The following is an 11,406-nucleotide window of genomic DNA, read 5'->3' as shown; positions in this document are numbered from 1 at the left end:
GTGAGAAAACAAACATTCTCAAGAATGAAAATCAGATGCTTCCAAAAGGGGTAATTTGCATATGTTAAATGTAACCAGGAGAAACTAATTTCCTTAAAACGTCCACCCTCTTTGACCTTTATCCTCCTGGTGATTGACCCCCACCACTGGCAGCCGCATGCAGACCACCACAGGAAATGCTCCCTGCAGAGAGTGGGCGGCGCTGTCCTAATGTGGGCTGTGACCCTTAACCTGTCATGGGAGTTGATTGGCGGCTGAGCTAGAAGGCAAACAACAACAACAATGCTGCTTACTGTGGAGAGCAGTAGAGCTCACAGACTCTAGTTTCCTTTATGAATGTGTGTTTTCTTTCTTTGAGCGATTGTGAAACCTATCGCCATAAAAGCTAAAAGTTGTTGATTTTATTGTTGACGTTTGGTCAGTATGATATGAAATAATCTACCTTCACTGAGGTCAGGTCATATGAGGACAGGTTTTGGAAAATTGCTTTCTTGCCGAGCGTTAGATGAAAAGATTGATACCCCTCTCGTCTGTGTGCTGAATCTAAATACAGCGAGTTAGCTTAGCATAAAGCCTAGAAACAGGGGGAAACAGCTAGCCTGACACAACAACATTACTTTTCATTTAAACACAATATTTGTTTATATATAACATGCTGGTAGGCCTTCACCTTTCTACAGAGCCATGCTAGCTGTTGCCCCTATTCCCACTCTTTATGCTAAGCTAATTTAGCTTCGTACTCAACGGACAGATATAAGTGTGTCATCTATCTTCTCTAAATCTCATAAAGCATCAACGAGTGGTTTGACATTTCAATCTCAAAGTCCACTTTCAAGCGCTTTGCAGAGCTTTCAGCTGCATCACATCGTCTTGGTTGTAATGTCTTTGTTTTGCTCCGTTGTCTTGGAGATCTCATCCATAAAGAACATCCATCCTGTGATGAAGACGGTGCTATACTGTTGAAGGCTCTGGAAAAAGCTTGTAAGTGGACCTTGAGTTGGGATTTTTTTGTGCTTCAAAGTGTCAAACTAGACCCAGATGGAACTTTGATGCTTAATTAATGAGCGGCTTTTGAGATTTTAGCTCGTACTTCACTGAATTATTTAATTAATGACGGTCGACTCCATATGGGCCGCCCAAGGCTACTGTGTGATGCCACTTATGTTCCTACATTTTTAAAAACTACTTTTTTATTATCTCGCTTTTTAAGAATCAGGGGTTTCTAATGTTGAGTAAGTGTTTGAACTAAACTGTGCTTTCTTAAAAGAAAAAGAAACCCAGCAATTTCTACCCAATTGACTGTTGAATGGAATTCAAACTGGGATTTTGGTAATGGCCGACTACCAGAATACCACATGCTGATTTTATGTTTCGGAGAAAGCACTTCTTACATTGCTGAGGCTACAAATTTGTCACTTGCTTGTTCTGTTAGTTTACTCTACAATCAAATCTCTGCTTCTTAAGATGATGGGATAGCTCATTTAATTAGACGTTGCTGCCGCTCGCCGCTCATCTAAAAAGAGTTTCCCTCTGCAGACCACTTTAGCACTTCTCGCCCCCTGTTTGTGGTGGACTGCCCCTCCTCACGAGCTATTCCATCTTGTCATTATGAGTGTCACAGCTCGTCTCCTCCTCGTGCTTTTTCCAAAGTGGTTTCGGTGTGTCTTTCACACTTAATCCTGCACTTTGACTCGGCCCTGTGAAGTCTGCCTCGCGGAGTGACAAACGCACTCTGATTTGCCTCTGCTGAATCAACACATGGCCGACGACTCTTTGCGTTTTGTGTTGTTTTTTCAGCTGTGACCGAAGCTGTATGTCTGCCACCAGAGTGATGCCCCTTGAAAGATATGACAGCGGATGTTATGATGGCGAACACATATGTGGGGTGGTGGGGCACACATGTATTAAAAAAAGAAAGCGGCTGCCACCCTCGATTCCTCTTTTGGTATTCCCACAAGGAGACACCGATGTGAGCTGGGACTGGAATTCCAAACAAGATTGTGTCTGTCTGTGCTGCCTGTGAAAACAGATTAAAATCATACTGACCAGTGCAGGCAGGAATGTGTTGAACCTTGAGCCTCGGAGGGGGGAAATCCAGCAGCTCATCACACCTAACAAAGAAGAGGAAAAAAGAAAACGGCTCCTCACAGCGTTGGAAAGACCACCACAGATAAAAAGATCACGTTCAAGGAGGCTTTATTAGACTGGAACCCTTAAATTGTTGTGTTATTAAAATGCAGTTTCTGTAGCAGAAGGTGCAACTTATCGCACTTGTTGCTAAAACATGTAATCACTTTTAAGAGTAATTACAGACAGAAAAGTTTGAGAAGATTCAAGCTCAATTCCTCCTCGGTTAATAGTTTGATTAAAGGTTTTCCGCAGAGTGTGGGCTCAGTGTACTTCCCGTATCTTATTCTCAAACAGGGACGGAAAAAAGCAACACTTAAGAGAGTAAATGCAGCAAATGACAGTATAAATATGAAATGCAATACCAATGAAATACTTGCAGGGAATATATGTGCAACAAAATTTAAATTACTCTGTAAACTTTTAAAATGTTCCAGTAAATATTGAATATCAGTCCTTTTTATGTCATTTTACAAAAGATATGCCATGAAAGTACTTGTGGCACTTTCACATAGTAAATAAATGCATCTTAGTGTGCAAGCATTTGCTAATTAGCACTTGATTGATGTCCAATATGAAGTAAATAAGTACTGTTCTGTCAAGTCAAATGTTATTGTCACGTATACAAACATAAAGTGAAATTCTTAGACGCTTATCTCCAGAATAAAGCGTACAACAAATTAATAGATTGTACAAATATAACAGAAAATGAACACGCATCATACAAATAAGATCAAATATAGAACATTAACATAGATTTAAAAACAGTATACACAATATAACATTATAATCTACGTTCTCATTGTTTATTTGGTGCAAATCTAAACAGGGAAAAAGATTTTCATGCAGGATGTAGCTCAAACTACACAATATATGACGTATACTAGGAGTAATCCTATTGTACTCTACTGTGCTTTCATTCTGATTGCCAAGTCGGAGGTCAGTCGGGGTTAACGGCGATCCCAGGAACTGGATGGATAACATCAGGGCTGTTATTATTGACAATAACTGCTGTTTGACCAGAAACTCCCGGGCCGAGTCACGGGGCGGCCCATGTGTGGTTTCACTGCATTCAAGTCTCGTTTGTCCGGCCGGTGTCCTGGCTCCAGTTGTTCGCCTCCCAGTCTCAACAGCCCCAAAATAGTCCATTCACGCTCGTTCACTGTCGTGCAAAGCGTGCATTAATATACAAAAGTTGTTGTTTTGCACCGTTCCTGCACGCCCTGCACACTGAATTTGAGCGAGAATGAAAGAGGTGCATGCATATTGTCGATGTGTGTATCTGTAAGTGATGGGAAGTAGCTGTGCAGTGCATGGACACACATGTTGGACTTTCAGAATGTGAGTAATCTGCGTTGACTGGTGTGAGCTTGAGTCTTTTGCTCAGCTGTTAGTCTCCCAGTAAAGGTTAAGACTCAGATTTAGAGAGAATGTGACATGGAGACAATCCAAATGTCCATGTAGTACTGTGAGAGGTAATCAGAGACGCTAAGACAACAACTGCTTTACGACGGGGCTTTTAAGTTCCGCTTGAATGCATCTAAAGGCAAACCTTTAGTGTATTTGTTGTGGAAGAAAATAATATGGAAATCAATATTGCAGTTTGCAAATTACTGCCAGCAAACAACGCTAATCTTTGTTTGTACATTTAAAATAAGTGAAATATGCTCATTGTAATCTCCTAAATCCCAAAGTGATGTCTTCATTAACACAAATATATTTAGTTTGTTATCATAGCAGAAAATGAAGACAATCAGTAAATCCTCATCGCTGAGAAGCTGACACCGGAAAAGGTTTGACAGTGTTTGTGGCAAAATGACTGATATGATAAATGTATTATCAAAAATAATGAGTCAAATTCAGCACCAGAGCTCATTTGTTGTCAACCTAAAGATTGCCCAGTCCTGGCAACTGGTTGCTATCATTACTTCATACTGTGTGTAATTTTTAAGACTGCAATAACCAATGGCTCAGTTTATTGTGCACAAAATAAATCAGTTCATAATGAAATGCAAACTATTGAGTATTTTTACTGTCATATAACGTCAATAAAGCAACGTCAAGGGATTGAACAATGAATATGGTTTTATTAATGAGGTTCAGTGATGGAGGAAGTATTCAGTATTTTACAGTTTTTTGGGGGTTAAAATATGTGTAGTCGTCAACGGTGAGAGACAAATAACTAAGTTAGTGTTTTTTTGGCCGAGACCTGACTTTGGTTTTGTTGCCTGAATCCAACTTTACAGTTGTTTTAAGCCCGACCTTGATGTTTTTTAAAAATGAACAAAATGGTGTTGTTGAGCCCAGCCTTGATGTTTTTTCTAAACCTAACTACGTGGTGTTGTTGACTAAACCTAACTTTTATTTGTGACGCAATGTTGTCAAAAAAGTCAAAACAGACAATTTGTGTCCCTGTACACAAAACCAATATATTTAATTTTGTGACACAAACTGCTGTATCTGTCATAGTTGTTTTCGTTTGGTTTCATCTCAGCTCCTTGCCCATCTTGCCCTTTTTAAACCATGGAGAACTAACTCACACTTTAATATTATAATCCATGTCTGCCAATAAATTCCCCGAAATGCCACACACCGTTCTTTTGAATTAGTTGGTTTCACTCAGCTTTTGGTTTCTCTATTTAATCTGAAAATGAAAATAACATTAAATAAATGATGCACACATCCTCGTGAGTGCAGAGTGAGCGGCAGTGATTGGCGGAGGAGGGGCCGGCGCTCCCATCCCATCGGCGGTCTGTCTGGGCAGGAGAGGAGGAGGAACCATTCATTCTGCTGCCGGAGAAAACGTGGAAGATGAAGAGGAGACACTGAAGGAGGGGAGACAAAAAAGTCCGGATCAAAACCCGACAACTTAAACTCCACAAAGAAGACACACACACACACACACACACACACACACACAGACACACACAAAGATCCTCAGAGGCGTCTCTGCACAAAAAAAAGAAGAATAAAAAAAACCGCACCGCTGGCAGTTACGCGTAAGTAGAAACTTTCTTTAAAAAAGTACTTTTCTACCACAACAATACTCCGTCTGTGAAACGAGTGTTCGTGGATATCTCAGTCGCGGGTGTTTTGACTTTCAATTGTTTTCCACGTTGTTGTGTTTTTTTTTATTCTGGCGTTTGCTCACCGGAGCCTTAAAGGGGAAACTCGTGGCAGGAAAGCCGAGCACACTGATGCTTTGCCAGGCGATGCAGCAGCACAGTGTGACCCCACAGCCACAGGATATTATGGGATGCAAAGTGTGACATTCATCAGACGTGTAATTCGTGTATTATTACGGTTTTTATTCATATACGTCTTCAATTTAAACCGACCATGCAAATTGTGTCGCAAAAAGTATTGATATGAGCGGAAATGGGGTTTTAATCCCGAAAATATCAATTTACTATCATGTTAACATCACATTTTTACATTTGAGAAGCTTAAACAAAACAATGTGTGTTTGTTTTTAACTTAAAAACATGTTATCAATCTAGTAGCAGATTACTTTCTTATCAGTTAATCAACTAATCTCAGCTCTAATGTAATTAATGATTAGTTGCAGCTGTTTCATCATATCCTTTGTGCATTATTGCCTAGTACAATGTTTATTTCGGATGGAAAGATGCATATATGAAACATTAAAACTCTGGTTTAGTTCATTCATGGTGAGAAATGTCCGTTATAATGTCTCCAAAGCTCAAGATAATGTTTCCAAAAGTCTTATTTTATCCAACCAACAGTCCAAAAGCCAAATACGATTAGTTTACAATCAAAAAAAGGATGAGAAAAGCAACACATCCTCACAATTGAGTATCTGTAATTAGGCATTGTCTTGTATTGTATCATGTAAAATGTCTCCAATGAATCCCCGCGTTTAGTTTTCCATGAGAGTCCTGTCAAAAGCACCGTGACCCCAAACACCTGATCCTGGCACCGGTACACATAATGGAGGTCTACGGTTGCCCTGCTATTGTCACTTCAAGAGAAGGTCTGTCAGTGGTCTTGACAGAGTGTGACAGAGATTCTTGTCTTTTTGTGTTATGTTTCAACAGTAAACCTGAGAACAGGTCCCACCTGTACACCGTGTTTGTGTGGGAACGAGGAAGAGCTCCTGGGGGCCGGGACCTTTTTTTATTTATGTATGAAGTCTTTGGACCATAAGGTAACCAAAGAGCACATGTGATGCATTTTGTGTAAAGAAAGCCCGACTTTGCTTTTCTCCAACCAGCAGTGATTTTTACATTTTTTCCCCCACGTGTGTTGCTCTTTAATGCAATGTTTTAGCACACAGTGTTTATGAAGCATGTAGTGTTTCGGTTCCAAACCCCAGTCACTGATGCATTGTGGTAGGAAAGATCAGAGCCATATGAACCGTCTTTTTCCACGTTGGAATTTTCTCCCTCTGCTACTAGATTAACACTGTAGCTTTTGTAGTTGTTGTTTTTTTTATCGTATATTCAACGTGCTAAATGAGTGTACTTTAAATGTATTGTTGTCACTTTATTAACAGCTGCAAAGTTGCAGCAGCGTAGCCCCCGTGTGCTCTCGGCTGTGACTCTATTCTGTAATTAGCTTTAGCCATTTCTTTGTAATTTAATTAAAACATGTTTTGTTTTTTAAGGCACAGGAAAATGCGCTTCAGACGTTTAATGATGCTTAGGTCATCTCCGAATGAGTGACTAGCATCAAAGATGGCGGTTTGTCGGAGTCCACTCTCGGCGGATTGTCAGTGGTTTGAGATTATGTGCCAGTGCACGTGGTCCCTCAGGGCTCTGTGTTTGGCCCATTAAAATAAGCCTGGGCTTCATTCATTACGACCCTTCGTTTAGGCCACAAACCTGGCAGCAGGGCAGCGCAGATGCTTTGGAGAAGTTCTTTTATGTTTCCTCAACTGAATGCTAAACTTTTCAAAGCGTGGAAATAAAAAAATGACCAGACTTGTTTTGAGTTTTTTTGCCTGGTGGCAGATGATGCAGTTGGTAATACTTTTAGTGCATGTAAATAATCATAATAATAATACAAAAGAAATGTTTAACTACATGCCATTCATGCAGACCACATCATCTGCGCTTCGTGCTCCCGTCTGGGCTTTGATGGCGGTGCTTTGTCATTAATCCAGGATGCTAGGATGTCTCCTATTATGGCAACTATTCAGAGAGGTATTGAGCTGCATCTCCAATGCATTTGGAGCCTAAATAAACACTTTTATGCGCCTGTGAGCGTACATTCCCCCCCGCTGGTGGAAATCAGACCTGGGCACTATCAGTGTGTGCTTGAAACCGAAGCCCGGGCCGCGGTGTCACCGTGACCAGAGTGTGAAATCCACTAATTGAACGGCTGCTCACCGTGTCAGAGGTTAAACCAGATGACTCCGGCCGGCTGGGGCTAACATCTGGATTACAGTTTGTTTCAGCAAAGCCCCGCTGTGGCTATCCTCCAGAGTAGATGAGTCCCGATAACAAGACTGGTTTATTTGCGCCATATTTCCTCAGACTACTGTTGCACTACTTTGAGTTGGAATATTCACTTTCCCAGCTGTTTTTTTTTTGACGATCAGCACTTTTTTTCTTCGCCCACAGTATTCTTTTGTTTCTCAACGAGTGCGGTCAATAAAACTTTATACAGGAGCATCCAGGAAGTGCTCTAATGAAACCAACACATCACAGAGGTTTAAATATACGCGTCTTTTTGCCCGAAAGATTGTTTATTTGGCCGTAAAATTGACGTAATGCAAGGAAGAAAGTCTTAAAAATTCGGACAAATCTTAACTGGGTCACATTACGTTATATGGTTTTTTTCCGTTCCGGGCTTCTGAAAGGAGTCGTTCTGAGGGAATTGAAAGCAGCCGTGTGTCCGAGTTTGTCAGAAATGGTCTGTTTCACCGGTACTGGAAAAGTCTGTGTCACAGTCTGCGTTTACAGAGGAGAAGAAAGGCGTCCGGTAGGCTTTGTTCTCGGACATTTTCCACTGGTGTCTGTCTGAGGGCGTTCACAAATAAATACATAGTTGGAAATGTACCGAATTGTTGTATCAAAATAACTCCATCCAACACCAGATGGGCTCATTGTCACCCGGTCCGGCTATTCGAGCCAGAATTGGACCAACGTCTCATTTCGGTGTCGATATCGGTGCGGCTCTCGTAAAAAAGTGGTCTTCTCTCGACCCACAGATGAGGGATGTAGTTGCGTATCGTTTTTGAAAAGTGTGTCACCGGGAAAATCCAAGTCAGTGAGTCACAATGTCGTGTTTTTGGTAACTTCACAACTCACCTCCTCTCCATTCGGCTGCAGAGAGTTGCCGTTGCTTTGCAGTCGGAGCTCAGACTCCGTCACGTCCGTGTGAAATGTGACGGCAGCGTTTTACGTGATGACCTCTCTCATGTGGCGCCCCCGTTCTGAAACAACTCCCCCAGCCCTCCGTAGCCCTCTGAATGACACAAAACTGTCTTAACTCTCTATACATGCTGCACTGTGGGGCAGCCATGCACACTGATTAGATTGGGCAGCGCTGGAGCTAATCAGCCCGTCTCCCTCTGGGCCCCCCTGTGGCTCCCGGAGATGAGCCTCTCCTGGCGGTGCATCTACCTCCAGCGGCTCTCCAGCCTGCCGTTTACTAGGAAACCAGCAGGTTGGGGGGCCCTCACAAGAACAAAGCCACCACCCTACACTTGTATATATTGAAGGTAGGCCTGCGTGGAACACAGCCCTCCCCTATAGAAATAGACAGAGACGTGGAGGGCAGAGAGGAGGGGGAGACCCTCCTGTCGGGTGAAATGAGGAGAAAGAATCTGCAGTGGGGTTTTTTGTTCCTTTCTGGCGGCGCTGGGGGTCAGTCTCAGGGGACTGCACGGCAGACGGACAGTGGGTTTTGCAGCTGCACGGCCTCCAGCGCTCCATCTAGTCCCCGAGCAACTGCAGGCTCATTAAACTCCGCCGCTCGCGTTCAGTCCACTTGGGTTTAACTCTCTCCGTCAGCGTTCGCGTCTCCTGTTTTTTCCTCCTTCCCCGCCGTGTTTCCTGTCCGAGATAATGTCGCACACCAGACATGTTTGGATATTGATCGATCTGGAGCCGGAGCCACTCGGGGACCTCGGCCTCGCAGCTGCATGCTAATCAGCAAAGGTTGCGACCCGCCACAATCGGCCGTCTGTGTGTAACGTGCGATAAGACGGTGTCATGTGTTCAGTCGGCTTAGGTCACGGACACGGCTTTAAGCTGCATGAGCCTGATGACACCAGATTGTGTATTTTATGTTCCTGTTGGTTCCCAGTTTATATTAGAGGAAGAATACAATGACAACAAAGAGATGGATTATGAACTAATCACACAAAGGTTGCAGCTTATTATTATTTTTCATTATCAGATTGTCTTTTTACTTTGGGAAATATTCTTATTCATTATTCATATTTCTTCCCAAAAGGTTGATACGACTCCCACATCTGTTCGCCCTGAAGCGGGAGCCAGCAGGTGGTTAGCTTAGCTTCACAGCTAGCCAGGGCTCCGTAGTTTCATTTTGAGTCCCCTTCGTCCGAGTCCTTTCACTTTCACTCACTTTTACTGTAAGTTCTCAGCATGGAGGTCCAATTCTCCCTCCTGTGTTTGGGTCCCGGTTTCACCAGCGCCATGGAAACCCTATTTTTGGTGTGGACTGGCAGTCAGTCACCGATCATTACCACCAATGCACTTCTGGCCGGCAGCAGGACCAGAACGCTCCTTTCTCTGCGTCCTGGTTTTAGTTTAATAGAGGTGACTCATGCTGAATATGAAGCAGGTCACTGGTTTGACCTAAACCTGCTCACATTACTCTCAGTATTCACAGAATCCACATCTTGCCCTCCGTTAATAACTGTTCCTGGGTCAGGCTTTCCCTTCTCCTCACGGTGCAGTTTGCAATGATAATGTGGATTTAAAGTATTCATTGATGAAGCTATTTCGCCAGGTGAAATGAGCTAATGGGCACACACACACACACACACACACACACACACACGGTTAGTCAGTTCATTAAATGTTCCTTGGCCTTAGAAGTAAAGCTTTTTTTCTGCTAACGTTAGTATCTTACATTCAAGGTTTAGTTGTCGTTGTACAGTATGGGATTACACACGTACACACAAACACACACACACACACACACACACACACACACACACACACACACAGATATTTTAACTATAATATAAACAACTGAATGGAAACAATCTTTAGTCCCGATGCATGTCATTTCATATCTCGATAACGTTATATATGTCTTCATATAGCACGTTTTCTTGTAATTCAATAGATAAATAGTCTATATAAAACATCTCCTGTGTGATTTAAATACTTTAAATACATAGACTATTTTGGCCATGTCTCCCTAGTTTGGGGGAAGGGGTTTAATGTAAAACTCTAGAGGGTTTATCGTGAAACCTTTGGGTTAAGCTCTGCGTAAAACCTCAGGAATCTCTGACTAAACGTCTCCGCTGATCTTCCCTCTGTGTCACGGAGCCGCCGGCCTCTGCAGCTGTGAACTGATTAGTAGTGAGCGGGCGTCTCCAGGTGACCCCTTCACTGGGTGGGATAATGTTACAGCACCTGCGGGGCTGCCTGCTTTCCGGCGTTTCACCGGTAAATCGAGATCATTTGCACCACAAGAAACACACAACCGGGTTTGATACTCGGATCACACGAAACACCCCAAAGCTCCGCGCTGATATGAGCCGGCCTAATTGAATTGAACCGGTATTTGCCAGGCTAGTTTCCCCCGCCGCCACATGCTCGTCCACAGATGCATCCTGTGTGATTCCATCTCAGGTATACAGTCAGCACCGACGTGGCTCCGGTTAAATAAACACAGCCTCAGGTTCGTCCACGAGTCATTTCCCTCTCACGGCGAACTCGTAACCCCTGAAACCCCAAAAAAATGCAACAACAGTTCGCTGCAGTTCTGCGAGCTAAAGGTGAGCGACATCTCCTCGGTTGACCTTTTGCTCCGACTCATCCAAAGCCTTCTGAACTCGCATACTTTCGGAGAATGAGGCATTTCTGTGTTTGCTGTTGTCATTTGGGGCCGACCCTCGGCAGCTAAGTGGTATTTGCACATCTGAAGACAAGCGGGGATTACGCCGTCGCTCGCCGCGTGGAAAAGGGAGAGTAAACACACACACACACACAGGCACAGGCACAAGAAAAAGTGAATCACAGAGGGCAGTAATGACAGAGTGAGGAGACAAAGAGCAGGCGCAAAGGGAGGGATGAGGGGGAGGAGAGAGAGTCTCAGAGAGCAAAGAGTAGA

General features: G+C 43.2%; 1 protein-coding gene across 1 annotated transcript in view; it reads left to right on the top strand.

Annotated features, from left to right (window-relative positions):
- Positions 1-4,979: 4,979 nt before the first annotated feature.
- lhfpl2a (LHFPL tetraspan subfamily member 2a) overlaps positions 4,980-11,406 on the top strand; it is a 34,811-nt gene continuing 28,384 nt past the window's right edge. Inside the window, exons 1-2 of the mRNA XM_079234734.1 lie at positions 4,980-5,126; positions 6,186-6,295. The gene's annotated coding sequence lies outside the window, so the exon portion shown is untranslated. The remainder of the gene's footprint in view (positions 5,127-6,185; positions 6,296-11,406) is intronic.

This window comes from Taurulus bubalis, assembly GCF_910589615.1.
Source record: "Taurulus bubalis genome assembly, chromosome: 19".
NCBI lineage: Eukaryota > Metazoa > Chordata > Actinopteri > Perciformes > Cottidae > Taurulus > Taurulus bubalis.
This window is presented reverse-complemented; position numbering and strand designations above follow the sequence as displayed.